At 36.7% G+C, this 27,989-nt stretch overlaps 1 protein-coding gene across 1 annotated transcript in view; it reads left to right on the top strand.

Moving 5' to 3' along the window:
- LOC131427712 (rho GTPase-activating protein conundrum) overlaps positions 1-27,989 on the top strand; it is a 203,399-nt gene that overhangs the window by 97,370 nt on the left and 78,040 nt on the right. The window contains exon 3 of the mRNA XM_058591150.1: positions 12,342-12,366. The gene's annotated coding sequence lies outside the window, so the exon portion shown is untranslated. The remainder of the gene's footprint in view (positions 1-12,341; positions 12,367-27,989) is intronic.

Genomic DNA, 27,989 nt, shown 5'->3' with positions numbered 1-27,989 from the left:
TGAAATTTTAAAGATTTGCAAAAAAAAATTGTTTAGATTAGTTTGTTACAAATCATGGAAATAACATGCATGAAGATAGCTTTAAGACAACTGTTATATATAAAAATAACTGAATATTTGTGTAAAATTCAATATATAATGTGGTGGTTATTTCTTTCCTCAGAACTAAACAGGGAAATAAAGAAGTAATAATGCTAAACAAGAAAATAAAAAAGTAATATGAGATAATAATGCGATGAACTCTTTTCAATGGAATTCTTGATTCATAAAAATATACTTAGTTACTATATTAGATAATATCCTCTCACAAACTGAGTTTCATTGAATTCTGAGATAATTATGGCTTTCATTGGTTTAGTAAAGACTGTCCCAGAAAGTATGGACGCAACCAAAAACCGCTGCCATTTCGCAATGGTTCAGAATCTGTCAATTTTTATGGCTGCGTCCGGTTGTTTACAATCTTCTCTAACCACTTGTGCAGTTGTTTATTCGTTTTCATTAGTTTTTTTCGAAATGCGTGGACTTTCAGCAGAACAACGTCGAAAAATTGTGTACAAATGGTGAACAGAACGCAGACTGTCACTGAGAAAGATAGCCAAAATGGAAGGAGTACGTGAAAAGCCGTGCGAAATGCAATCAGGAAGTTCGGTGAGGATAACACCTTTGAGAATAAACCGAAAACGGGTCGAAAAAAAGGTCCTCCTAACCCTCAGTTGGATAAACGTATACTGAAGGCGTTCGAGCAAAAGAAGGAGGTTTCAGTTCGGGATGTGGCTAAAAAAGTGGGCACTTCGAAGTCAAATGTTCTTCGTGCTAAAGAACGTTTCATCTTCGAACCTATAAGAAGAAGAAACAACCAAAACGTAGTCCGAAACAAGAAGCATCGATCAGGCCGAGGGTTCGAAAGCTGTACAATACGATTCTTGCTGGAAATTTGAGCTGCATAATCATGGACGACGAAACCTACGTGAAACTCGATTACAAATCCTTGCCGGGACCACAATATTATACGGTGCGAGAAGGGCAAGTATTAAACCAGTCCGAGACATCGATTGAAGTCGAAAAGTTTGGTAAGAAAGCTATGGTCTGGCAAGCAATTTGTAGATGCAGTAAGATTTCGAAACCATTCATCACCACTGCTTCAATGAACAGCGAAATATACATCAGGGAATGTTTACAAAAACGACTTCTACCCATGATTCGAAGCCACAAGGATCCTGTTGTCTTCTGGCCAGATCTTGTTTCTTGCCACTACTCGAAATCAACGGTAGAATGGTATACTACCAAAAATATCACTTTCGTCCCAAAAGACATGAATCCACCAAATTGCCCACAACTTCGACCAATTGAGGAATTTTGGGCATTAACGAAGGCACATCTTAGGAAACATGTCTCGGCAGCCGAAACCATTCAACAGTTCGAAAAAGATTGAAAAAAAGTGTCAAAACTTACCGCTAAGAAGTCTGTACGGAATTTAATGGAGAACGTTTGCAAGAAGGTGCGCCAGCTAGTCTACAATGGCTAAGTAGCAAATGTTGAGAATAATATTCTGTTGTTGTAGTCTAATATTATCAGTATATCGAATAAAATTTGAATATCTAACAGTTGTGAATTATTTACAGCGAAATCAAAGTCCGTCCATACTTTCTGAGACAGCCTTTATTTGATAAAATTACACTGAAAATATTCAGAAGGATATGGAAAAATTTGTTTCGAAAAATTTTTTTCCTTGAAAATGCCCAACTTTTTTGACTGTAGGTAGGGAACTTAATCACCTATCTTGTATCAAAATTTCATCCAAATAATTTTTTTTTTCAAATCAACTTGAAAGTTTTAAAATCGATTTTTTTCAGTATAGGAGTCGATTAGGATTTTTTTTTTGGATTTATGTTTTTATTCGAAAACTTAACTAATTTTGTAAAAATTACACATACAACACTTCTTTGTAGGATTTGTCAGTTTTCGACTACAGCCAAGTGATAAAATTTAGTAAAAGAAGTTTGGCCCTGTTCAAAAGACAGTCTAGAGCATTTTTGGACACCAAATTAAGCAAAGTGTTTTTTTTTTGTGACAAAGTCTTCATTTACAGCAAATTGCATTAAAATCTGATAGGGTGGTGCTCGACTAAGCGCGAAATTCGTCAACTGCAAAACAAGATAATTAATTTTTCTCTAAGGATTAGTTTATTCAATATTTTAATAAAAAAAAATATTTTACTGATGCTTTCCTGCCAATTTCTTGACAAACAGTTTCACAGTCAATTTAATTTGAAAAATCAGTTTTAAATAATCGAACTAAAAACAGATAAAATAAAAATTTGTAATTTTTTAAATTTACAAACTTTTTAGTTGAAGTAAATGAAATTGAAACAATCAGTTATTTCAACTAACAATTTTTTTGGTTGAAATAATACTTTTTTTGTTTTCAAAAAACAGGATGATTTCTTCCAAACTCTTTTTCGAGGTTATTTTTGATAGAAGTTTTTTTTTGGTTCATATTTATTTTGAAGTTCTTGAAATCCAAGCTTTCGATTGATACTAGAAACTTTAAAGACATTTCTATTATGGCTCTGTAATAATCGAAAGTAGAGTGCTTTTTCCATGAGACGATCGAATTATTCACATACCACAACCCTGGTATATTAATTTTCTAGTATCGAATGATTCGGTGCTTCACAAATTCGGTCAAGGTATAGATCCTGCACCAATTTTGTTTTGTAAATTATGCGTATTATGTAAACCTTTTAATAAAATCGTTAATTATCAATAAATACGCTTGAATTGTTGACAAGTTATTAGGAAATGAGAAAGGCAAATAAAATTTACTTACTATCTTGATCAAAAACTTCCCGGAATCACCACCGTGTGGCGCTCTAGTCACCCGATTAGATTTTTTTTAGTTTACCACATCTGTCATTGATATTCTATCAGTGCTTGATACCTGGGCATTTGTAAAAGTTATGTTACGCTGTATTGAGTACATCTGTATTGTGCGTGTCCTCGATTTTATACGATTTTCAGAATGGAATTGAATTTGTAACAACGAGCATTAAATTTTGCATTAAAAACGGTTTCAAAGGGGCGACGACATTGCAAATGTTAGAAGAGTGTTTCGGCAACGATACTCTGAAGAAAACAGTCGTTTATCAGTGGCTCGAATGTTTCAGAAGTAGCCGTGAGTCTGTGAATGTCGTTTTCAGTCGAAAAAGAAGGCGATGCTCACAGTTTTCATTGATTACAAGGGTGTTATGTATCATGAATTCCTTCCACAAGGTCAGACCGTCAACAAGAAGTATTTTTCGGGCGTTATGAGATGTTTGCCTTTTATTATTCAACATATAATATCATATAATAATTTATATTGCCTAATGTAATAATGTATATTACCTACGTACCTAACAATGAATATTAGGCGACTCCTGATGAACCAAATTTGGCAATCAAGAAATAAATTTAAAATTTAATCGCTTTGTAAGGGTATTTTTCTTACAAAAAGTGGCATATTAACAGGTAAAGCTAGTCATCTTAAAACTAATTACAGTTACTTAATTAGGCTGCATGGAGAAACTAATAACTTTTGAGTTTACTCCAGCCATTAGGGTCTGTACAGACTTTTTGGCAATTGATCTAACTGCTTTTGTCCAAGACATTCAAATTTTTTCTATAATTGTAGCTTGTTGTTCATATTGAGAGTTTTTTTTTCTCCACGAGGTTCCAATATAGCTCTATAGCTCACAACTCCGGGATTCGCCTCTTTCGGTACAACATGGACTCCATTTGCTTTATACCATTCCCAAACATCTTTGGCGCAGTGCCGAGATGCCAAACCAAGCCAGAATAGCGGTGGGAGCGATATAACTGAGTTGGAATGGTAACAATCGCTTCACGGAATATTTTCTTGTTTACCGTTCCGGTAGTGAGAAAGCTTTGACTTGCTCAATCGCAGCTGCATATTGCTTGCCATACCATACACTTTTTGGGAAATTTGGCCTTTTTCTTCGTTCTGAAATGCTTCTATAAATATAAAAAGACATTCCGGGAATCTGCTTAAGGTCTTCCAGTACATAAGTTTTATCGTCCATTATCACGTAGGAAAATTTCATCAAATATTTGCAATTCGCCACTTGCGAGTCCGGGCTTTAGCCGTAACATTCTGTTTATCATTACGGCTCGGTAGAGTTTTCGCATTTCCTTGCCGGTGCTTGGAAGTATGCACGAAAGTTGGAGATAATTTTATTTTTCTATGAACAACTAGCAAGATCAGATCTCTTCTGCGACATTGGATTTACCTCCGCGTCCTTCTGGTGGTTCCTGAGATCCGTTTTTGTTCCACTCCGAGCCGTTTTTTTTCAGTCTGCAAAATGTTTCACGCGTTGATAAAGTATTTCCAGAGGTATACGTATTTAGAGGTGTCCAGATTTGATCGCGATTAATCCTTAATAAGAGGAATTTTTCGTTGTTTAAATTTTTCACTTCAAAGCGATTCGGGATTTGTCAAATTCATTTTATTACACTTCATACTTCATACTTCATACAACTTTGCTTCCGCCTTTTTCCGATAGGTGGCTGTACCGGCTGAGGCTAGTTAAAATACATAGATGATAATGCCTTTAAAGTGAGTGTGTACAGTGCCTAACGAATTGTCATCGCCGTTTCAGTGACAGTTGTTCTTATTTTCGTATTATTCACGCTCGAAAATGTCTTTTTATGTGCCCAATTCTCGCCATTTGCGGGAAGTTTTACTTTTCTGTTACAATTCGAAAAAAATGCAACTGAAGCGCATCGAATGCTTTCAGAAACTTGCGGTGATGCTGCTCTGAGTAAAAGAACGTGTCGGGAGTGGTTTCAACGTGGTTTTAAAAATGGTGATTTCGATGTCGAAGACAAACATGATGGTGGAAGAGAAAAAACCTTCAAAGATGAATAACAATTTACTACAAGCTCTTAAAACCGGGTGAAACCATCACAGGAGATCGCTACCGAACGCAACTGATGCGCCTTAGTCGCGCGCTAAAAGAAAAGCGACCACAGTATCAAGAGCGACATGGCAAAGTCATCCTCCAACACGACAATGCTCGGCCTCACGTCGCAAAAGTGGTCAAAAAGTACCTGGAAACGCTGAAATGGGAAGTCTTGCCCCACCCGTCGTATTCCCCAGATGTCGCCCCTTCTGACTTTCACTTATTCCGTTCGATGGCACACGGCCTGGCAGATCAACATTTTCAATCCTTCGAAGAGTTGGAAAAATGGATTTCTTCATGGATAGCGTCAAAAAAGGACTCCTTTTTTCGAGCCGGGATCCGAAAATTTCCGGAAAGATGGGAGGAGCTAGCGACGGACAACACTTTGAATAATACATCTGTAAGCACTTTTTCACAATAAAGCTTTAAATTTTGGAAAAAAACGGCGGAAGCAAAGTTGTACACCTAATATGTTTTAAATTTTCTGCCGGCCAAATTTTCCAAATCCATAAATAGACTGTACTCGATAGAAAAGTAGTAGACAATTGTAATTCATTTTAGTCGGATATGTTTGAACCGCTCAGTGAGTAAATGGACATATATTAGTTATGTTTCTGCAAAGTTAGTTTGTTCAAACTTTTCTCCTAGGCCTTGGACTCAACACTACTCATCAAATTCTATGCCACACTTGTGCCGTCTTCCTTACACACTTTTTGTTTTCGAAGACCTTCCCTATCTTTTAGAACTTACCCTTAATAATAATTTAACCGTTGATAGTGCCGGTCGTGATGTACGGCTTATTGAATTTACCGCACTAACAGATCGCCTGCCACACCAAGTACTTCTTGACAAATTTTTCGACCTTCTTTTTCCGAAACTTTTTCGGAACACCCAGGCGTGATTTGCTAAAGAAAAATACAAAACCGGGAATCTGCTTGGCGTCCGTTTTAATGTGCTTCTCGTCATTCATTACGTTGAATTTCGGCTGTACCAACCACACCTTCCTGACGTGAGGCTTGGCTTGGTATTCTGTTTATCTCTTCAATTAGGCGCCTCCCTCTGCCATATACCATTCGAATTAGTTTACCGAGATCGTTAAATGTCTATGTGTATTTTTCTCCGAGATGGTTGGACCGATTTTAACAAACTTGGTGTCAAAGGACTAATTTTTTCACATAAAATTTTTGCTTTTCATTCAAACCCGACCTTCAATTTCTGAAATATAGGAAATTTTCTTCGATATGGCTTCCCCAATTTTCAAAATCTTAGATTCAAATGAAAGGTCTCACGATGCCATAAAAATTTCATAGAGATCTAACTTTCGATCCCGAAATTACAAGGTAATGAGTATACCTTTTAAATGACGATGTTAAGAATCCTACTTTCTTCAAATTGGCCAGTCAATACTTCTTATGCCCACGTTTTGTTAGGTGATGACCGAGCGAATTTTCTTCGGATGTACAGGTTTCTGGTTCCGGAAGTGGAAGTCAAAAACTCCAGAATAGGGGACGGGTATAACGTGATGGGTAAGTCGATGCCTTTCACGCAGCCCACCTGGGTTCGATTCCCAACCCCGCACATAGAGTCAGGAAGTTTTTCTGACCAGAAGAGGCGAATGACCTTAGAGTTAAAACCTCTATAATCTAGAATAAAAAGCTCAAAATTTTCAAACTTTCAATAATAAAATGATCGGTTAATCAGTCACACAAAACTTATCTTTTGAAATTGTGCAAGCTAATTTCTACGAGAATTTCAGTTGATCGGATAAGCACACCGTACCAACATATTGTGAACAAACCTAAAGCTGTCGATCATGCCAACAATCTTACACCAATTTAAATTACGCCTGAAAAAAATCCCAAGCACCTCTGTCTATCCGCGAATAACCTCAAGTTTTGTTTTTAATGACAGTGGCGTCGCTAATGGATACTAGCGCGGAAAACCACCGCTCCAATTCCGGTTTCAGCTTTGGTGAGCAGAACTCGCGATCACTTTTTCTTCCTTGATCTATTTGTTGCAGACGTCGGCAGTAGCACTCGTAGTGTTGTGATGAATGGAATTGGCGATGTAATAACCAGTTGCTGCGGTTTCGTATTTGCCGCCCCTACCACGGTGTTAGATAAAAATGCTCCAGTCTTTCATATGTTAGGACTTTAAGTGCTACAATACCGATCATGGGATCCCAACTGGTGAAAGTGACCGCACCATTATGCTGTGGCAAACGAGATAATATTTTGGTTGCAATACCCGGTTTTATACCCGGCGATTTGCGGGATCTCAAATGAAAAACTCCGTCTTAAAAGTAAGACAGTCTGCGTATGATGCAATCGCAATGTCTCCGGGTTGTTTGGATGAATCATGAGTATTTCAACTACAGTAGAATGATTCATTGGAAAACAATAATTAGCTTAACTTATAACTTATTTATTTCATTATTTAAATAAGAATTATTAAAATAAGATAAGTTTTGAAACAAATGATTTCGCTAGTGCTTTGTTGTCAAGTTTTGCAAAAACTTCAAAATGATTGCAAAAATATGAATAACGGTTCGTTTGAACTTGGATTTGTTGGTGTATGCTGAAAGGCATTAGCCGCATCTGAACAACATATTACAACAGTTCAAATAGTTATAATTTCTTTAAAAAGGATTATAATAACATGAATGTGCACTTAGAACGAACCAGTACCATTGCGGAACCAAAACCATTGAATAATAAGTTTTCAGTGTCACTTCGGTTAAAAAATGTGGAAACATGTCACTTCGGTTAAAAAAATGGGCAGCATTGAAGCAATGCACAGTGGGGAAAAATGGACCAAAAAGGCGATGACTTTTTTGGAAGTATGATACAGCTGATCACATAGCATTTTTTGGTGTAAAGTGATCAGTAAAATCGTTTTCACGTATTTACCGCTCGAAACGCTATCATGTTCCTTTTACCCCAAGTACCCTTTTTGTACTGGATTATATTCAAGTATAACTATACAACATAAAACTGACGAAGTTGCAGAAGACCGAATAGAATGTCGGTGATGTAAAAAAAATCTAACAAATCATTTGCATATAGTTTTAATGACAGCCGTTTTACTCTATTTTTTATCTTGTATTGTTCAGTGGAAATTCAAACTACAATCCAGAAGCAGGTCCAATACAATCTTTCAATATTGGTCCATATTACGTAGAAAGCAATCTAAGAACATACATTAGTAATGGTAGTACTAGCCCTTTTAAACCGTTGTACTCCAATTTATTTCATAAAACATACCATTGGTTAATCTTTCTTTCGCATTTCGAAAAGAGGCTGATTGCGGTTGATTAAAATCGACAGATATTACGTAAAAGGCCCAAAAAGTCGCTTACAAATAGACTAAATGCCCGTATGTTATACCGTTTTACCCCAATTCATTTTATAAGTCGTGTTTTTGGTTAAACTTCTGCATTCCGAAAGGAGGGTGATTTCGGTTGAATAAAAACGATTTAAATTACGTAGAAAGCCCTAAAACGTAGATTATAAATAGCATCAATAACCTATGAATCGTGTTATACCGTTTTACCCCAATATTGATAGGATAGGGACTTTATTGGTTATATCAATCGATTTCTATCAGTCAGCCTCCTTTCGGAAAATAATTGGGGTAAAACGGGTAAAACGAGCTTGTACTGTCATTCCCATTGTATGTACTCGAATCACGTAACGTTTCCTACGTAACTGATAGGTTTGATAGGCAGAGCTGCTAAATGTCACTATCAACGAGCAACTTTGCACGACGAAGATTGGAGATTTTATGTCACTGGACTGCTGCCAACCAGGCTCTACCAATCATCATATATTGAGTGTCTGAGAGCCGATCTGTCATAACTTAAATTCTCTTGATATTATACTCACCAGGACGCTCAGTGATTGCCGATGCGATTGATATTATCTTCATTTCTCCTGTCACTGCTTGATTACGATGTGACTAAATATTAATCAAGAAGCATAAACATTGAATTAAATTCATGTACACCAATAAACTCCGAAATCTGATGACTTTTTACAAAGAACAATTAACTTTATCAATTTATGTTTATGTTAGTACTCTCATGGATTTTTTTTACTTCAACAGGGAATAGGAGCATGAGAGAGAGAACAAAATGCGTCACCTGTCTTTGACTGAGTATACTTCTACATGGTCATTGAACTATCGAGTATCTCATTTGACAGACACTTTGACCGTACCGATTACAGTTGACGACGATTTTAGTCAGTCTGTCAAGGTCATTTGACATGACTGACAATTTGCAGCTCTGTTGATAGAACGCATTGATTCTGCTTCACGTGGTACGCGCCCTGAACAACAACTCATGAAAAAAGAAAAATAAACAAGCTCACATGGATGTTGTGGTGCGACCCGAGAAAATTTTCAAAGCGAAACTACGCGGTTGGAGCCCGATCTAGAGCGACCCCAGGTTGCTAAAACAAAGTTGTTTTGGCGACTCTGGGTCAGCTTTCGGGCTGCTCTGATCAATAAACGAAAACGGTATTAAAATTAAATTTGAGGGACAATTGGGGTAAAACAAATTATACGATTCATGGGATCATGGGAACTGTCTGGTAATTGATGTATACGGCTATATGCGTAACATAGTAATTATCTTGGTTTACCATAATCGTCCCAAGCACCGATCAGCAGAACATTTTTCTCTGTAAATTTATGTTCCCTCCAGAAATCAGAAACAGAAACAAAAAAAAAGTTTGATACGAAGCGAACAGTGTCATAACTCAATAAAATGGAGATTAAAACAGGGGTACGCAAGTGCACTTCGATTACATGTTTGGCTGTATCCATTATTATACATCAGAGAAAGGAATGATTACCCAACAATGGACTAAAATCGTACTTTTAAACGGCACGAGTGCCTGGAAGGGGAGCTCAATAAGTCGGAAAGATCATGATGCCGGTTTTTTAGCATTGTCATAGTGTACTTTTGGAGGAGTGCTTCAAAAAATAAATGCAAGTATTAGCGTACATTATTGGAGCGATTAAGGGCTGAGGCCAGTGTGTTTTAGGGCCATTTTCACGCTTCTAATCTGATTTTCTCAGAAACGGTGACGAATATCAAAAAACCCAAATGACAATCTCTCAGAAAATTAGTTTAGATTATTCTGAGAAAATTTCAGAATGATTCATTGACTTTAGCGGTCGGGAAAGTCTTTTTCCTGAAGGAAGAATTGCATAACTGAAAACGGCAACCTTCAACTTGTTCATTGAATATCTCGCCTTCAGAAGCATGGATCAAAAATCTGTCCTGACAATCCAGATAATTTAATTTAGATGCGATTAGTGCATAAAAACATATACATATGTTGTCGCGATAAAAATGAAGTGAAAGTTATTTTTGTGAAAGTTAGTCGATTTCTATGGCGGCCCTATTTTAGTTCCCTGATAACGAAACATGAGAGAGAAAGAAAATCGGCTCAAAAAGGCGACCAAACAAGCGGTAGCTTTCTTGGATTTTATGTGATGTAGTCATACTTGTAACCGAAAATATCAAAACTTTCTTGGCCACCCGGCCACATCGAGAGTTATTTTGCACATTTGCGAGAGAGCATGGAGAGAAATGTAATACGCACAGCAAGCCACATGGTTTTACGCGACCTACTGGCCTCAGCACTTGTAGAACGAAATCGCTGTGGAATAGCCTTCTCTGAAGCATACCTATGAGTATTGATACCATGGTTAAAATCAACGGTTTAGAGTTACAATTACCTTTTTCACATGATATAGCTCCCTCGAACTATTATCTGTTCCTAAACCTAAAAACATCTTTGAGAAATCTATGTGAGTTTTGAATTGAAATTTTAGACCACTGTTTTCGAAACCTGAAATGAAAACCAGTGTAGCCAAATTTAGTTTGTATGGTCATCAACTAATATAACATAAAATTTTAGAAGATGTTTCCGTTCTCCACGAATCGAAGTAAGGGAGCTATCTCGGACCACCTCTCAAAATCTATCACAAGTCTCGTGAATTGTTATTGACGTTTCTAGGAATTGACGTTTCGAAGGTCTTAGACATGTGCGACAGAAATGGCATGACAGTAAACATTCAGAAATGTAATACAATATCCTCCTCTCGGTCACAGTTATAAATTTTATTCAAATACTCAATACTGATAGTTCCAGTGGAAAAGCCAAAAGTGTCTGTTAAAAACGCCGGTAAAAATCGCTCCGAAAATTATGTATATAATTTTATACTAGTATGGGTGTCGTTTCGAATCGACGATAGAATCTTTGAACCAGTGTTTATATGGAGCAAGGACAGGGATGCAAAGTATTGAAAATAAATATCTGTATATTTCGAAAACTAAGACTGACAAAACCTAGTGCTATATTAAGAGCCGAAATTTAATTTCACTTAAGCAAAACTATAATTGCACCCTGAAGCAATATTTTCATTACCGTATTAGACGAAAATAGGTAACTACCCTGCGTTCTTCGAATTTTAATGTATGCCGATAAACCAGTATCGATTCAAGCGCTAACAGACAACATTACATGTGAGATACCAGCCGATATGAGTCTTGAAAAAGTAAATAGCAAAGATTCATTTTTAATCTCCGATAAAAATTTTTTTCTTTTTACCAATTTTTCATTTTTTAAACTAAAAAGTAAAAATAAAAAAGCTGATTGACGTAAGTAACAAGTGATTTACTCGGAATTCTTGTGACCTGACCGAAAGTGACATAAGAAGGTATAACCTTCTTTAGGCGTATGTACTATGAATCTCTCCGTACTGGGACATAGTTTTTCGAACAAAATGATCGTTAGCGCCTGAGGGAAGATCATGCACTCGCGCTTCTATCGCATTATCGTTGTACTTGATGTTAACATGCTCCATAAAGTGCACATTGTTGTTATCTTTAGCGAATTGAATCGCTTGCACCTCTCTGTAAAACTGGATGTAAACAACATTATTAGTCTTGTTGCATGGAAGCAAATGCCCTTGTTTAAGATCAAGATGCCTTAGCGTTTTTAATCAAACCTTCAAGTTCTCGTATCGAAGGCCGAATTTGGCACTGTCGAAAGTCAACAACAATTTTATACTGCCGTGGAGTTCGCATGCCGGTAGCTTTTGTTGGTTTAATTATTTCGAAATCATCCTATTGTTCACTACACAATACTGTACTTGGTTTCTGCCATCCCGGCCGTAAGCGGTTTTGTTTTATCGACTGACTTGGATGAGATGGAGAAGCAAATTGAGCCTATAAGTCGTGTATGTTGATTCAAATAAATTAAATAAACAAATGTAGGTACACCGAATATCTCCAAAAAATTCACACATATACTTATATTCACATATAACACCAATATTTAATCTTGTTTTCTTATTTCTATTTCAGATTACTCATTACAGAATATCAGAAGGTAAGTTTATCATCCCCTTGTAAAGTGGTAAGAGGTCATCCTTAGCTCTGTTTGGATACTGGTCTATATACATTTTTCATTCGACAATTAGGTAAATTTTCATCGCATTTGCTGAATTGATCGTAAGTAAATGCTATGCACTAACGAGTCGAAGACGAAACGTGAAGAAAAAATAAATCGGTTATGTGCCCTCAACACAAAATAGACTAACCTGTAAATGGCCATACTTGATTCGGTCAGTATGAGCCGAAAACATAATTTCGCTCGGCACATTAGCGAAGATATTGCGCTTCGATGCAATCTAATAAAGTTGCAGCTCAAGTAGAGTTTGAGCTTTACTTCTCTTTAGCGGTTTATGTCTAACAGTTCAACAAAAACTATTATTATGAACTGACAAACTAAAATAGGAGAAATTTCAGAAATGAAGCAAGCTATCGGACTTCGTATATTCCGATTCGGATGAAAGTTTGATTTCTTACAACTTATCCTTAGACATCAGTTTTGTATTATTCACAGTTTCTGATTTACAACGATTTGAAGAAAGTGGATGCAAAAATTACATCCACTCTTCTTAAAAATCAGTTTCTCCAATAGTGCAAAACAAATGGATTGTTATTCAGAGAACGTGTGTGAAGTTTTATTCGAACTAGAGACAGAGGATCCTGTTTTTGTTACCTTTTCTGTTGCTAATTTCTGGAATTGCTTTACTCTAATCGATGCATAGAAATGTTGCCAAGTAGTAACACCTACTACCCTCAAGATACTTCTTCTGAGATGATCATAAAGAAATTTTAATGGGGGAGAGAGCGTAGTAAGTGTTCTTAACAGGGGGAGGTCATGAAAAAATTTGTCTAATTTGACGAGAATCGATACTTTTTTGAGACCATAGAAACATTTTGCATATATGGGGGTGGATGTAGCAAGTGCCTTTAAAAAGAGGGGTGTAATATTTCTAATGGCATAGATTCGGAATTACTGAACGGATTGCTATCAAACTTGGCACATGTACTTCTTGCTAATCAGAGATAGTTATAAGAATGTTTACATGGGGGAAGGGAGCGTAGCAAGTGTCCTTAACATAGGTGGACATTAAAAATATTATCTAATTTGACGAGAATCGGTACTTTTTGAGTACACTTTTTGCACAACTGAGATATGAATATAAGGATATTTTGTGGGGAGAGGGTGTAGTAAGTGCCTCTAAAAAAGGAGTGTAATGTTTGTAACGGCATAACTCCGGAACTACTGAACGGATTGCTAACAAATTTGGCACAGATACTTCTTGCTCTTCAGAAATGATCATTAGTACATTTTCAGGGGGGAAAGTATGTAGGAAGTGTCCTTAACATGGGAGGAGAGGGTCGAAAATTGAAGAGAACCGACATTTATACTAGGAGGGGTTTTTGAAAATAAATTTTAATCTCCCATTTTTTTAAAACAAGAGAGTGGCAAGAATTTCAAGGTCGTATTTTTCTTTAAATAATTTCAAAGGATCTGGTTCCATTTTGCCGGAAAATTCAAAGAACTAAGGGAAAATAATGTTTCTGTCTATGACCGAAACAAACTAAACGAATCGCCACATGTACCAAAGGTGGGAATCGATATTTTTGAAAAACAGATACTTTCTACACTACTAAGGGTAATCATGAAGGAGATCTGTAGTAATTTCACTGACAAAAAGGAAGTTAAATCAAAATAGATTATAAGGTTGTTTTGAGGGTGAGAGAGTGGAATAAGTGTCTCGAACATGGAAAGTGTAAGAGAAAATTGATCGGGTTTTACGACAAATTGCTACTTCTTCAAGAGTACAGTATAATTCTAGCAACAACGTGAGGTTCACACAAATATTCACAAGAGGGAAGGGGAATGAGTATTCTCAACATTGATCTGAATTGACGAAATCATACAATCAATGTGCATTTTATTATGTAAATTGAAACAACTGTCGACTCAAGGTAATGGAAATAAGTTTACAACAACATTTGTATTAACTGAATCGTTATTTCATAAGTTTTCCTCCTCGATGGCCAAAATGGTTAAAGCCTTGGTAAAATATATTATATAAAAACGTTATTCTATAGTACGAATGTAGTTATGATGTTAAACAGCCTTTTGTTATAAAATAATCATTTTCAGATGGAAAATTTTGAGCAATTCATGATGTCATAAAAAATTTTATAAAAAGGAGAGTGTAGCAAGTGATTACACCGAAACCTCCATTTACGAACTAAACGGGGGTTCGTAAAAAGAGGTAGTTCGTAAAAAAAGTTTACGTTATTTGGGATTTGGTTCGTAAAAAAAGTTTACGTTATTTGGGATTTGGTTCGTAAAAAAAGTTTACGTTATTTGGAATTTACTTCGTAAAAAAAGTTTTGTGTGATTATTGTGGAAACCGCGCATCATATGTTTATTTTCGGAACGGATGTGAAGAGTAAGTGCAAGAAAATGATGTTTGGGTTCGTTTCAAAATCCAAGATGGCGGCTTCCGGTTTTTTGAGATTGCCTAAAACCCCTAACAATATGGGTATCTTCGGAACGGAATTGATGAGTAGATGTCGGAAAACGATGTTTGAAGTGGTTCTGAAATCCAAGATGGCGACTTCCGGTTTCTTGATATTCCTTGAAAATCCTTACAATATGGGTATTTTCGGAACGGAATTGATGAGTAGATGTCAGAAAACGATGTTTGAGGTAGTTTTGAAATTCAAGATGGCGACTTCCGGTTTGTTGATGTTCCTTGAAAACCCTTGCAATATGGGTATTTTCGGAACGGAATTGATAAGTAGATGTCATAAAACGATGTTTGAGGTAGTTTTGAAATTCAAGATGGCGACTTCCGGTTTGTTGATATTCCTTAAAAAATCCTTACAGTATGGGTATTTTCGGAACGGGGTTAAGGTGTACATATCACTAAAGGGTGTTTGAAGTGGTTCTGAAATCCAAAATGGCGACTTCCGGTTTCTTGATATTCCTTGAAAACCCTTACAATATGGATATTTTCGGAACGGAATTGATGAGTAGATGTCAGAAAACGATGTTTGAGGTAGTTTTGAAATTCAAGATGGCGACTTCCGGTTTATTGATATTCCTTGAAAACCCTTGCAATATGGGTATTTTCGGAACGGGGTTAATGAGTAGGTATCAGAAAACGATGTTTGAGGAATATACTTCCGGTTTGTTGATATTCCTTGAAAACCCTTACAATTTGGGTATTTTCGGAACGGGATTGATGAGTAGATGTCAGAAAACAATGTTTGAGGTGGTTCTTAGTTCCAAGATGGCAACTTCCGGTTTCTTGATATTCCTTGAAAACCCTTACAATATGGGTATTTTCGGAACGGGATTGATGATTATTTGTCAGAACACGATGTTTGAGGTGGTTCTTGAATCCAAGATGGTAACTACCGATTTGTTGATATTCCTTGAAACCCCTTACAATATGGGTACTTTCGGAAAGAGATTTAAAAGTAGACGTCGGAAAATTATATTTGAGGTGGTCTTGAAATACTAAACAGTGACTTCCGGTTGATTATTATCTTTTGAAAGTTTTTGCCATTTTCTTTTAACTATTTATTCCTTTAAAACACTATACCGTTCCGAAAATACCCATATTGTATGGGTTTTCAAGGAATATCAACAAACCGGAAGTCGCCATCTTGAATTTCAAAACTACCTCAAACATTATTTTCTGACATCTACTCATCAATTCCGTTCCGAAAATACCTATATTGAATGGATTTTCAAGGAATATCAATCAACCGGAAGTCGCCATCTTGGATTTCCAAAATACCTCAAACATCATTTTCCGGAATCTACTCTTTAAACCCGTTCCAAAAATACCAATATTGTAGTAGTTTCCATGGAGTCGGAAATCACTTTCGATGAATGACAAAACCTCTTTTTACGAAGTAGGTTCGTAAAAAAAGTTTACGTTATTTGGGATTTGGTTCGTAGAAAAAGTTTACGTTATTTGGGATTTGGTTCGTAAAAAGAGGTACGTAAAAAGAGGTTACGTATAAAAAGTGTTCGTAAACGGAGGTTTGGGTGTATAGCCCTGGAAGCCAAAGGTATTGTAAATCGAATGTGACGAGGAAGTACATTACAAGCACATAAATATATGAAACTCGGAGGTTACTAAGAAGGTATTTATTGAAAGGTGTTTTAAATGTTCCTAACAAAAGGGTTCAAATATAAAACTGACCCAATTTGTCGAGAACACCATGAAAATTATGATTATTGTAAGATCTGAGATGGGACACTGATCATTCGCAATCTGAACATGAACGGAGTATTGTTCGATCGGGTTTCCGTCTAAGGTTGATGTCAGACTGAGTGCGAAACGCGGACCGAAGCGAAGCGATTCAATGCGATGTACTGTTTTCGCATCGCATTCACTCTGACAGGTTTGCTTTGATCAAATGCAACTAGCTCACACGACGCATCGCGTGACGCTTTCACTCTGACATCAACCTTACTTGTGTTTCACTACAAAAGTATTTCACTAAGCAGGACAACTTCGAGAATTTTTTTCGGCCTTCCCTTCACGAAATATTTCCGAGCAACGCCGGGTAATTCAACTAGTATAGAATAAACATGAATCAAGTATAAAAATTGAAAAACTGTTTGGTTGTTTTTAACTCGGCACCGTTGTCCTTGGGTGTATATGATCTTTTTCTAGTTTCTTGCAAGGCCAAGTAAACAGGTTTTCTGCAATATTGACGAGTGGCTAATTGATGGTCACAGTCAACAAGCGATTGGGATGAAATTCTGGTGTCCTTTCGATTTTCGATGGAAATAATTTCTTCGTACTGCGCCAGGGGTTTTTCGAATATATTCATCGTTAGCGACTAAGTGCAGATCACTTCTAAAGCACAGTCCCCCACATACACTGGTATGTTGTACTTGATATTTTTATCCTCCACGTAGTGCATAATGTTGTTGTCGATAACAAAAACAATCACTTTGAACTCCTCCTTGATTTATATAGATCGCATTGTTTTTGCATGCATTTGCTTCTCTTAAGTTTTAATCTATAGTACCGAAGATTGAAAACAAACTCGGGCTGAGGCCAGTGTGTTTTAGGGCATTTAGAGGGCTATTTACACGCTTCAAATCTGATTTTCTCAGAAACAATGACGAATATCAAAAAACCCAACTGACAATCTCTTAGAAAATTAGTTTAGATTATTCTGTGAAAATTTCAGAATGATTCATTGACTTTAGCGGTCGGGAAAGTCTTTTCTCTGAAGGTAGAATTGCATAGCTGAAAACGGAAACTTTCAACTGGTTCATTGAATATCTCGCCTTCAAAAGCATGGATCAAAAATTTATCCTCACAATGTCTAGATAATTTAATTTAGATACGATTAGTGCATAAAAACATAGATGTTGTCGCGATGAAAATTAAGAGAAAGTTTTGTGGAGGAAAGTCGATTTCTGTGTCGGCGCCATTTTAGTTCCCTGGTAACGTAACGAAACATGAGAGAGAAATAATATCGGCTCAAAATAGCTGCCAAACAAGCGGCAGCTTTCTTGGATTTTATGTGATGTACTCAAACTTGTAACCTTTCTTGGCCACCCGACAAGAGAGAAATGTAATACGCACAGCGAGCCACGTGGTTTTACGCGACCTACTTGCCTCAGTTCTTAAGCGGTTTTATTGCATCGACTGACTTAGATATGAAAGCAAACTGAAGAATGTATTGAAGAAATCTCGGTTGATTCTTCAAATGGTCGTATGAGCAAGTGACAGTTTCTCTTTGTTTACTTTCTCTCTCGATTATTGTGACGTAATTATAAAGTTTTTCTTGGATTTTACAATTCTGTTTGAAGGTCGAAGGTTTCGAGTATCATTTTAAACGAAGAGTTGAGTGATAAACGTGAAAACCGCATGGTAATCAATAGAAGAGAACGTAAACAAACAGAAACTGTCTCTTGCTCTTACGGCCTTTTGAAAAATTCATCGAAAAATGTGAAATATTATTGTTTTGTTATGTTGTATTGCGAATGATTGTTTCGATGCTTCCGGAGTGACTCAATTTTCTTTAGATACTGCAATCTTAAGTTTGATATTTTACTATTTTACGCTATGCACATTAATGTTTTCGTCATCTGTGTCGTGTTGCGGCTGGACCTGTATGAATATTTTCATAATGTTATCTTTGTCTAGTACACTAACGAATCGGGTTTGAAATCTTTTGGAACAGAAAGCCAAGATTCTCATCTGAATTAGTACCCTGTCCTTGGTTTGGGATGCTAAGCTATAATATAAAAATATTTTTTTAACGCAAGAACAAGTAACTAGCCATTAATAACGTATTATAGAGTGAACAAATTTAGAATCTAGGGATACATGCTAAAGAAGATTAATGATCTTAAGTATTTGAATTCGAATACATTCGAAAAATGTTCGCTTGAGGTTAACCTTGAAACATTTGTATGTGTTCATTCTTCAATGGCTGTAGCTAAAACTTGGCAAATATCTCAGCTTCTAATAAACGAGTAAAACATGTGCTTCCAAAATTCGATGTTAGATAGGCGGCTACTCGAATCGATGAGGAGGTAGTTAGTCAAGCTTTTTTGTTGATCATGGCAATTTGTGCGAACAAGGCCTCCATCGCATCAGTGGATAGTGAAACTAGTTCAGACCGTGATTATACACGTGATATATATAGATAATAGTAACAAACTCTCCGTGCCAACCAGTCAGACCGATAAAGCCATCTCAGCTAATCAACAGTGCGACGAATGCCGCGAGATCGATTCGCGTAGGATGATGAAACTGAAATTGAAACGAAAATGGCCACGAGCCCTGCGGGGATGAATTGATTTTTTTTTTTGCATCCAGTCATTGATTCTCTTGGTTCGTTAGACCCATTGGATTTGGTACACGAGATCGATTCAACCTTGCCGATTTCAATGTCCAAAAAAATGTTGCTGAACTGCAGCCACAGTGTTTTTTTGTTATTATTTATGCAAAAAAAATTGGGCCGATTCTCGTGGGTTGGACACCCAGTTGTAGTCGTATGGGGCAGTTTCGGCGACACCTGCTGGACCTCCCGGGTGGGCTTTGGCTAACGTTATATTCGGTCATGTAATTTTTCGTTTCGAAACTGTGTGACCCAAATTTTATGGCTATGTCGTGCAAAGTTGTTGCATGATTGGACGTTCATTTTTTTGTGGTGGAAATTCCCAAAGGCATTATTCAGTAGAAAGTATTATCACGTAATATTTCAGCAAACTTCAATAATATGTCAAATGCTGTGCTGAAGCTGTTCTAAACTTCTGCATAATCCTTCTAACAAAACAAGCACTATTATCAAGTAATGTTATGCAATAGGAAAGTGATTGTCTGATTCAGTGTTTGCTTAAATGCCGTAAATGGAAACAAATTAAGTTGAAAAGTAAATTAAAACACCTGAAATTAGCGAACCCATAAACAGTTGTTGTCATGCTGGGCGGAACTAGCCCAAGCGACGGAAGTTAATTCTCACGCTTTCGAATGATTTTCCAGCGCTGTTGCTTGCAAGCCTAGCTTGGCTCAAGATTTAGCGATACTTCAATACTATAATTCGATAGTTAGCATAACAATAACGTAATTTGCTGACGTGCTCCATCAACCGATTTGATTCAGTTAGTCGAAAATGTAAGGACATACTTATTTGGCGCTAATTTTGTTTTTCTTTACGTTTCGTTTTCGACTCATCAGTGCAAAGCAGTTCAAATTAAACTACTAGTTCTTTATGGTAGTTCGAATTGAACCGTTAGGCTGACGTAAAATACAGCTATACTGGAATTTCGTCGTCGTCCCGAATAAAAAGATAAGGCGGTTTATTGGCCAACCCCAGACTTTGATTATGCAAAGATTTGAACTTTAATGGAGCATTAGTAGTTCAATTTGAGTAGTTCAGTCGAAGACAAAACGTAAAAAAAATCAAAGCGGTTATGTCCTTTAGTGTGCTTCAGATCTCATATCATGAAAAATAAGGGTGGAAAATGCTACAATACTGCCGACGCGAAAACTCAAAAGCAAGAATTTTTAACTTATATTGTGAACCAATTCTCGCTCTAATTAAATGATAATATATGAGATGAATGAATGGAGAAGCTGGGATAATTTATGGGTACCATTCAGTTGCATTCATCAAAATCGACAATTTTACCGGGAGCGGGTCATATCGCCGAAAGCCATTTCGCCGAAAGTCGTTTCGCCGAATGCCATTTCGCCGAAAGTCGTTTCGCCGAATAGGTCATTTCGCCGAAAGTCGTTTCGCCGAAAGGGTCATTTCGCCGAAAGGGTCATTTCGCTGAAAGGGTCATATATCCTGCATGGTATGTCTCCTGTATAACTGATGTGGCGCAGCCACATAACCGAAGCCAAGATGGCTCGGCGGCTCAAAGCCGCCGAGCCTACGCCAGTTGAGTCGGCCGCCGACCGGCCGTCGGAAGCGGCGGCCTCTTGCATACAAACCTGTAACCGCCTCGTTTGCCCGGTCTACTCAAAGCTAGGTTTCTTTGCTTTAGTTAGGTCCGAACAAGCGGTAGCGAGGTCGGACAACACATGAACTAAAACGATGTGGCGTAGCCGCATTAGTATTTTTTCATTTTCACTTAATAAACGGAAAATACCACCTACATTTGCCTGGTAGATACACCTATGCAATTGCTTTGATGCTTACTAGCTAATAGTCAACAAATTTTCTTGGGAACTACTTTCTGAGGTTCATGAATCAATCTTTATTCAAGAGTACAACAATCAATCATTATTCAAGAAGTACAATGGTAAGTTAACAAAACGGGCGTTAACACTATCATCTTTCGTTTGTCTTTAATTTAAATCAATTCTAATTACGATTTCAAGACGATTTCAGGATTCGGCGAAATGACCCTTTCGGCCAAAATGACTTTCGGTGAAATGGCATTCGGCGAAATGGCATTCGGCGAAGTGACCCATTCGGCGAAATGTCATTCGGCGAAATGACCCTGATCCAGTCAGGGCGTCTCGTCCTCATGTGCACCTGCGTTGCACAACCGGTCAAATTGAAGTTATCAACTACATCCCGATCCGCATTGAATCATTTTTTTGTACCGAATATAAAGTGATTTGTCCTTAGTGCAATATGCACAAATCTACCGAAAGCTGCTTGCGCCTACTGGTCAATGACAGCCAAACGATCTTTGCGCATCGCATTGCCGTAGTCAATACGTGGCCCTCTGAACTCTAGCACTTTGCCTTGTGCACCAAAATTGCGTGTATTTACACACATCTCATATAAATCCAACTTGAAATTTCAGATATCTCTGGTCTCTGTGTTAGTGTCCTTTCCGTGCACATGAGTTACTGCACAAATTCAAGAAGAGAAGGAATTACTCAGTTCAGCACTGAGATTTTTTGTTCTCTCTGTCACGTTTTGCTCTTTGAGACCTTCTGTGAACACCTTCAGAAGAAGCCTTCAGTAGCTTATGCTTATGGCAGATGAAAACAAATTGCTGTCTTAATTGAATCTTCGAAGTGATTATTTTATATCATACCACATAATCAGTGCACAACCCGTAAATTTTGTCAAGAGATGCCACTGCCAAAAATAGTCAGACATAGAAAACGAGGAAATCAACATTATCAATTTGCTTTATTTCTCATTAATTTCCGAGTTTATCATAGAGTATAGAGTACATATATAAATGTTTTGATACTTGGTAGTCCACTGCTCAATTCTAAGGACTACAAATCAATCAGAAAAGTTCAATCAAAAAAGCATTCTATAGGAGTTTGACCGTTTTTCAAAATAGCCGATATTTCAGTTGTACGATTTTGGGTGAAAAAATTGGTCGAGAACACTACCGTCTTGAGTTTATTTTTTAATTTTAAATCAATTTCAATACAGTATTAGTCCAAGATTTAGGATTAGAAAATAAGCCATTCAATGAAATGGCATTCGGCAATACGACCCTTTGGGTGAAATGACACTTTCGGCGAAATGATTCTGATCTCTTGCAATATTGATTGCTCGAAAGTGGATAAACTTTATTCATATATTTAAAAAAAATATATTTGCTGATATTTTGACATCAAACATAGTACTTGTATTACATTCCCCATCAATGAAATTTGACGACAAGAAAATTACTTTTTATAACTATTAACGGGGGTTTCTCAGTCACGAATCACCAGGCAAACGATTTATTTCCAACATTGCTCAATAAATAGTCCGCAGAACCTTTTTTTTCGAAAACACTGTTTATAAGTTATAGTTATAGTTTTATAACTATTGACGGGGGTTTCTCAGTCACGAATCACCAGGCAAACGATTTATTTCCAACATTGCTCAATAAATAGTCCGCAGAACCTTTTTTTCGAAAACACTGTGTTGTTATCGTCGAAAAGATGTACATAAAACATGAAATATAAGCATATTCAGAATTCACTTTAGTCTTATCGTTTTTATCGGAGACGCTTAGGCGCACAGGTCAACTAAAAAAATTAAGATACCGAATGGCAAGGATAGTTAGACGAAGACTATGTTCAATTTAAAAAAATGATGCAGAGGTTGAACGAAGAGCCTTTTCTGATCGTCTACACGACATGGGAAAGATTCAAAAGAAACACGAAACGAAAGGGTTTTCTGCACCGGATTGTAACAAGAGATGAGAAAAGAAATCATTTTGAGAGTCCCAAGCGCAGAAAACTAAGAGTCGATCGGATATAGTGGCGATGCGTTGCACGAAATTTAATCAAGCATAGCTCGAAAAATGATTAAAATGCTTCACAAGACATTAGAAGGTTATTTTGCAGCACAACAACGCCTCCGCAGTCGAAAACAACATTTCCAAAATTCGTCATACTCCCCAGATTTGACCCCTTCCCACTATCATTTGTTTTGATCGATGTCTCACGCTCTTGCTGAGCAGGACTTAGTTGAAATTTACTTAAAGCAAAGTCCTGGCATTACATTCCTTTTGTGAAATTTGGCCTTTCTGTTTTAACAGACTTCGCAGCCGATTCTTAGTGTACATAATCATTGCATGGTTAGTACTATGAATCCTACTAACACTAAGAATCCTTCCAGGTCGGGGCTCAAAAATACGACAACTGGCTTGTAAGACCAGCGCCCTATGCATTGAACCGCCAACCCGGGACAAAAATTGAAATTTACTTACCAACATTATATAAAAAAATTACAAATTACAAAGATTGGGCGAAGTAGACCAGCGAAATTTTCAATTTTTTTAAAAAAACAATAATATTTACATTGCATTTTCTTTTGCAAAAAATATTCCGAATGGTTTCTTACAGTAAATGCTGATTCTCGACTACTACTACTACGTTCTACCCGGATAGTTCATTGAGGAATACATCAAATTCAGAAATTAACAGTAGAAAAGCAATTTGAATGAAACTTCTCTCACGTTTTCAGAGTGGCAAACCTTCGAGGATGAAGAGATCCATTTTACAAAAACGGAATTTTAAATTAGGCGGATATATTTTTGAATACATTTTCATTAAATGGTAACGCGAAAATTATAAATTGTACAAAAATAGTATCCAAGAAAACGTGCTTAATCCACCTATCAGTGAGATGATACCTTTTTTTATCAATCCGCATGTGTTTTTTTCATGAATATTCTTCGGTTGTCATGACATTATTTTAATGACCGTCGTTTTAAGCTGCAATTTGACATTTTAATCACACATTACTCTATCTAAAAAGGTTACAATCGATTAAACTTTTCATGATATGTCGAAGTGAGTTCCAGAATTTACGGTAATTTAAGGTACTTCCAGAGCCGGTATTCAGGAACCAGCATAAACCAAACCGATTCGTATGGCCATATGACGAATAAATTGCAATAGTTTTGAGTCCAACTTTCAAGCTTTTCGGGATTATCATCTTCTATATCGGTTTGAATTTTAAAAATTCATCCTCCTGTAATTCCAGAATCGGAAGTCAGCATTGAATAAAATTAATTAAGTTTGTGTGGGACTATAAGTTTATTTTAATTTGAATTTTTTTTTCTGAAATTCGATTTGGCTTTATTTGAGAAAACGATTGAGCTTTGAGAAACGATTCGATACTGGAGCCGGAATTCGAAAATCGGTGTAGCCGAAGTCAGACAAATTCACCTGATTAGTTTACATTTGTTTCAATATGTTTAAAAATCAGTATAGACATCTTTGAGAAATCATAGTACGAGTTAAATTGTTGGGTGCCTTCCGAATCGAAAACTGAATACCACTAAAACTGAAATAAGTTTATTTGGTTGTCGACTATTCAAATCAGCAAATCTTAGATTATTCTTAGATATCATTTGAATCTTAGATCGGTTCAGCCATCTACGAGGAAAATAAGTTACACAATTTTAATTTCGTTTCACATATCATCCTGTAGTTCCGGAACCAGAAGTCGGATCCAAACATAATTCAGGAACCTTGTTTAGGAGCATACGAATTTTCATATGAATCTGAGTTTGTAGAAAACGGTTGAGTCATCTTCGAAAATAAGGTAAAAAATTGAGTGAAATTATTTGTCACATACGCATTTGCTGATCTCGACGAACTGATTCTAATGGTATATGGGTGTTTTGTACTTCCAGCATTTATTGCTGTAAGCAGTTTAAATCAATATAATTATGAAATTGTTCAGAATTCGGAAGTACTGCCATCTTTCCAATATGTCATATTCGAACGATTATGTTGCCAAAAACGAACCGTGCTAAAATTGGTCCGAGGCAAAATGTCATGAAAAATAATGCTGTTCACAGTCTTATTGGTACTTAGAAACTATTGTATGTAACAGTATAAAAAATCGTGTTTTACGTTGCTCCCAAGCCTTTCTTTGCGATACAGCGCTCAGAACTTCTACTGCTGGAATATGGGGGAAAAGTCGCTTACACAAAAAATTCGATATCTCCGTTAAAAATGGACGGATTTCAACAATCTATGGCTTGTTGGATAGGTATTACCGTGCGGAATCTAAATCTGAAAAAATATTCTGTTTTCAAGGTCAATTGTGAAAGATACTGTCAAAAAACTGAAAATTTTGACATAAAACTTCGTATAACTCAAAAAGTAAACATCCGATCTCAAAACCATTCAATAGCGTTTTGGGTGACGGGGAGACCTTTCATTTGCGACTAGTTTGATCAAAATCGGTCCAGCCATCTCTGAGATCTCGACCTCTTAGTTGACAACACACATACAGACACACACACATACACACACACAGACATTTACTCAGTTCGTCGAGCTGAATCGATTGGTATATGACATTCGGCCCTCCGGGCCTCGGAAAATTTTTCGAAAGTTTGAGCGAATTCTATACCTATTTTTTATATATATATAAAAAAAGGTAAAAACTACAAGGATCAGTCCCATGGGACTGTTCGAGCTATTGATGTGGAACAAAGCAATCAAAATTTGAAATGATCGATATTTTCAATCAAACAGATCAATCAATCGTCATGCTTTTGAATACGTGATTGCACGAAAATCTCCTTCGATTGATCTACTACACGCAGTTTTTTATATGCGTGTGTTACGTGACTTTTTTTTACGAGAATTTCCGAAGCTACGTGGTTTTTTATGCGGATTCTCGAAGTTACGCGTTTACGATTTTTCGATAAAAAAAAAACCTCAGTGTATTAAGGACCAACATCAAACACACGAATCCAGACTCTGTTTGCCTTGATTCGTGTTTGGCTTGTATACGACGAAATTACATCAATAACCATATGCAATTATACCTACGTGCATCTCTTAACCAAGCTTGTATTCAAGTTTTGCAGTTATTTTTATAGCGTTCAGTTCTCTACCATTACTACCATTCTGCGATTTCGATAATTAAATTAGAAATTAATGTTTAGCACTTAAAATTTACCCAGGGATGATTGCAGATTTCTCAGGTGGAAACGACATAACAAAGCATTTCATCCAAACTCGCGTGACACAAGATCAAAGCAAACCAAACTAAAGCTTCCAATCGTTTTATAGCGCTTTGTGTCTTGTTGTCTAGCAGCTACCTTCTTCTGACATGTTACATGTGATACTAAGAAGTTGGCTTTAGTTTCGCTTATATTTGTAGATTCGCGTGCTTCCCTACAGCTTCGCAATTGTGTTTGTATCAATTGACCAATCAGAGCACTGCTTCCCAGCTGATAGATCGCTTACTCCTTCAAAACCATCGTCTCCGTAAGGGAAATCTAGTAAACCAGCATAGCTTCGTAGATTTTTAGCTGACAAAATAGGACACTACTCGCTATTAATCAAAATTTCAATCATATATAATTGAAAATACATGGTTTGATACATTCAAATAGAAGCTTAGAAATATTTCTAATCAAACTGTGAAATAATATTAATAATTGATACCAAATTGACTGAGCTGTAAGTGTTCAAAACCTGACCACATTTCTACGTGTATTTTTCCTTGAGTTTCTAATTTGCAGCCCTATATAGAAAACAAAGATGTGTTCCACATAAAAAGTTGTAGGAAATTTATTGGGCAGTATAAATAAAATATGCACTGAAGAAATGTTTAAACACTTGTTCAAGAATTTGGAAACCGTCTGAAAATCTAAAATTAAGCAAAGCGTCTCTACTTTTTTACATAATTCATAAATTTATAAAGTCCACATCCAATGTTAGTTTAATTAGTGTGAATTGAAAAACGAGCAATTATAGCTAAAACATTTTACAAACATTTGAAAAACTAAATATTAGAATATGACTCTACTGACTTAAAGAAATGAATTAGCTCATAATGATTTTTCTCCTAGAAGTAGCCGTTCTGGAGAGATTTAGAAATGACTTTTTAGTCATGCATCTTGTAACTCAAACTAAATCTCATTCGAAATAGTTACCATAGTATAATATGGTTATACAGAGTGCTTTAAACCTTTTCCTCAATCGGAATGTGCCAATACTGAAAATGTGTGCAAAGAATCGGAGTATGCGAAGTCTTATGACTTACTACTCATTTCTGGACTTGCTCACATGCTCCCACACATGTTTTTATTATTTTATTTGTTTAACATTGAACTAAGTTATTTACATTTGTAATTTTAGAAAGCGCCTACACTTATAAAATGATCAAATACTCAGTGAGCCAGAGCAGGCATCCAAAACTGTTAAATGTAGAATTGTACAATAGCTAGCAACTTCAAAATTGTCCAATACATCCGGGCGCCTAACAGTCACCGGAATGTAACATAATATTGAGATCGGAATTGATTCGCGGAACACGCGGTTTACCCTGTTTAATCGCGGTAGATTTCCAGCTCACTTCCACCGAGCGATTACATTTCGTTCGTTTTCCTGCGGGCGAACCAAAGCGACTCACACAGTTGAGGGCTGGAAACAAGTTATTATCACACACACATATCTCTATGTACATGCAAAAATAGTCTTCCGCATTACGGCTTTTATCGAGCCCTCTGGAGGTCGCTAAAGGAATGCAGCCACCGCCATATATTGAAGTCCGGACATGTTTCTGTCCTCGCCAGTATCGATGGCTGAATGGCAGTTTCGATTATGTTTGCAAAAAGAAAGTGAAACCGCAACACGTGGATGATGTCATGGGAAGCAGTGACAGGTTTGCGGGTTGGTGACGGATCACCGGAAAACAGTT

This window comes from Malaya genurostris, chromosome 2 (genome assembly GCF_030247185.1).
Source record: "Malaya genurostris strain Urasoe2022 chromosome 2, Malgen_1.1, whole genome shotgun sequence".
NCBI lineage: Eukaryota > Metazoa > Arthropoda > Insecta > Diptera > Culicidae > Malaya > Malaya genurostris.
This window is presented reverse-complemented; position numbering and strand designations above follow the sequence as displayed.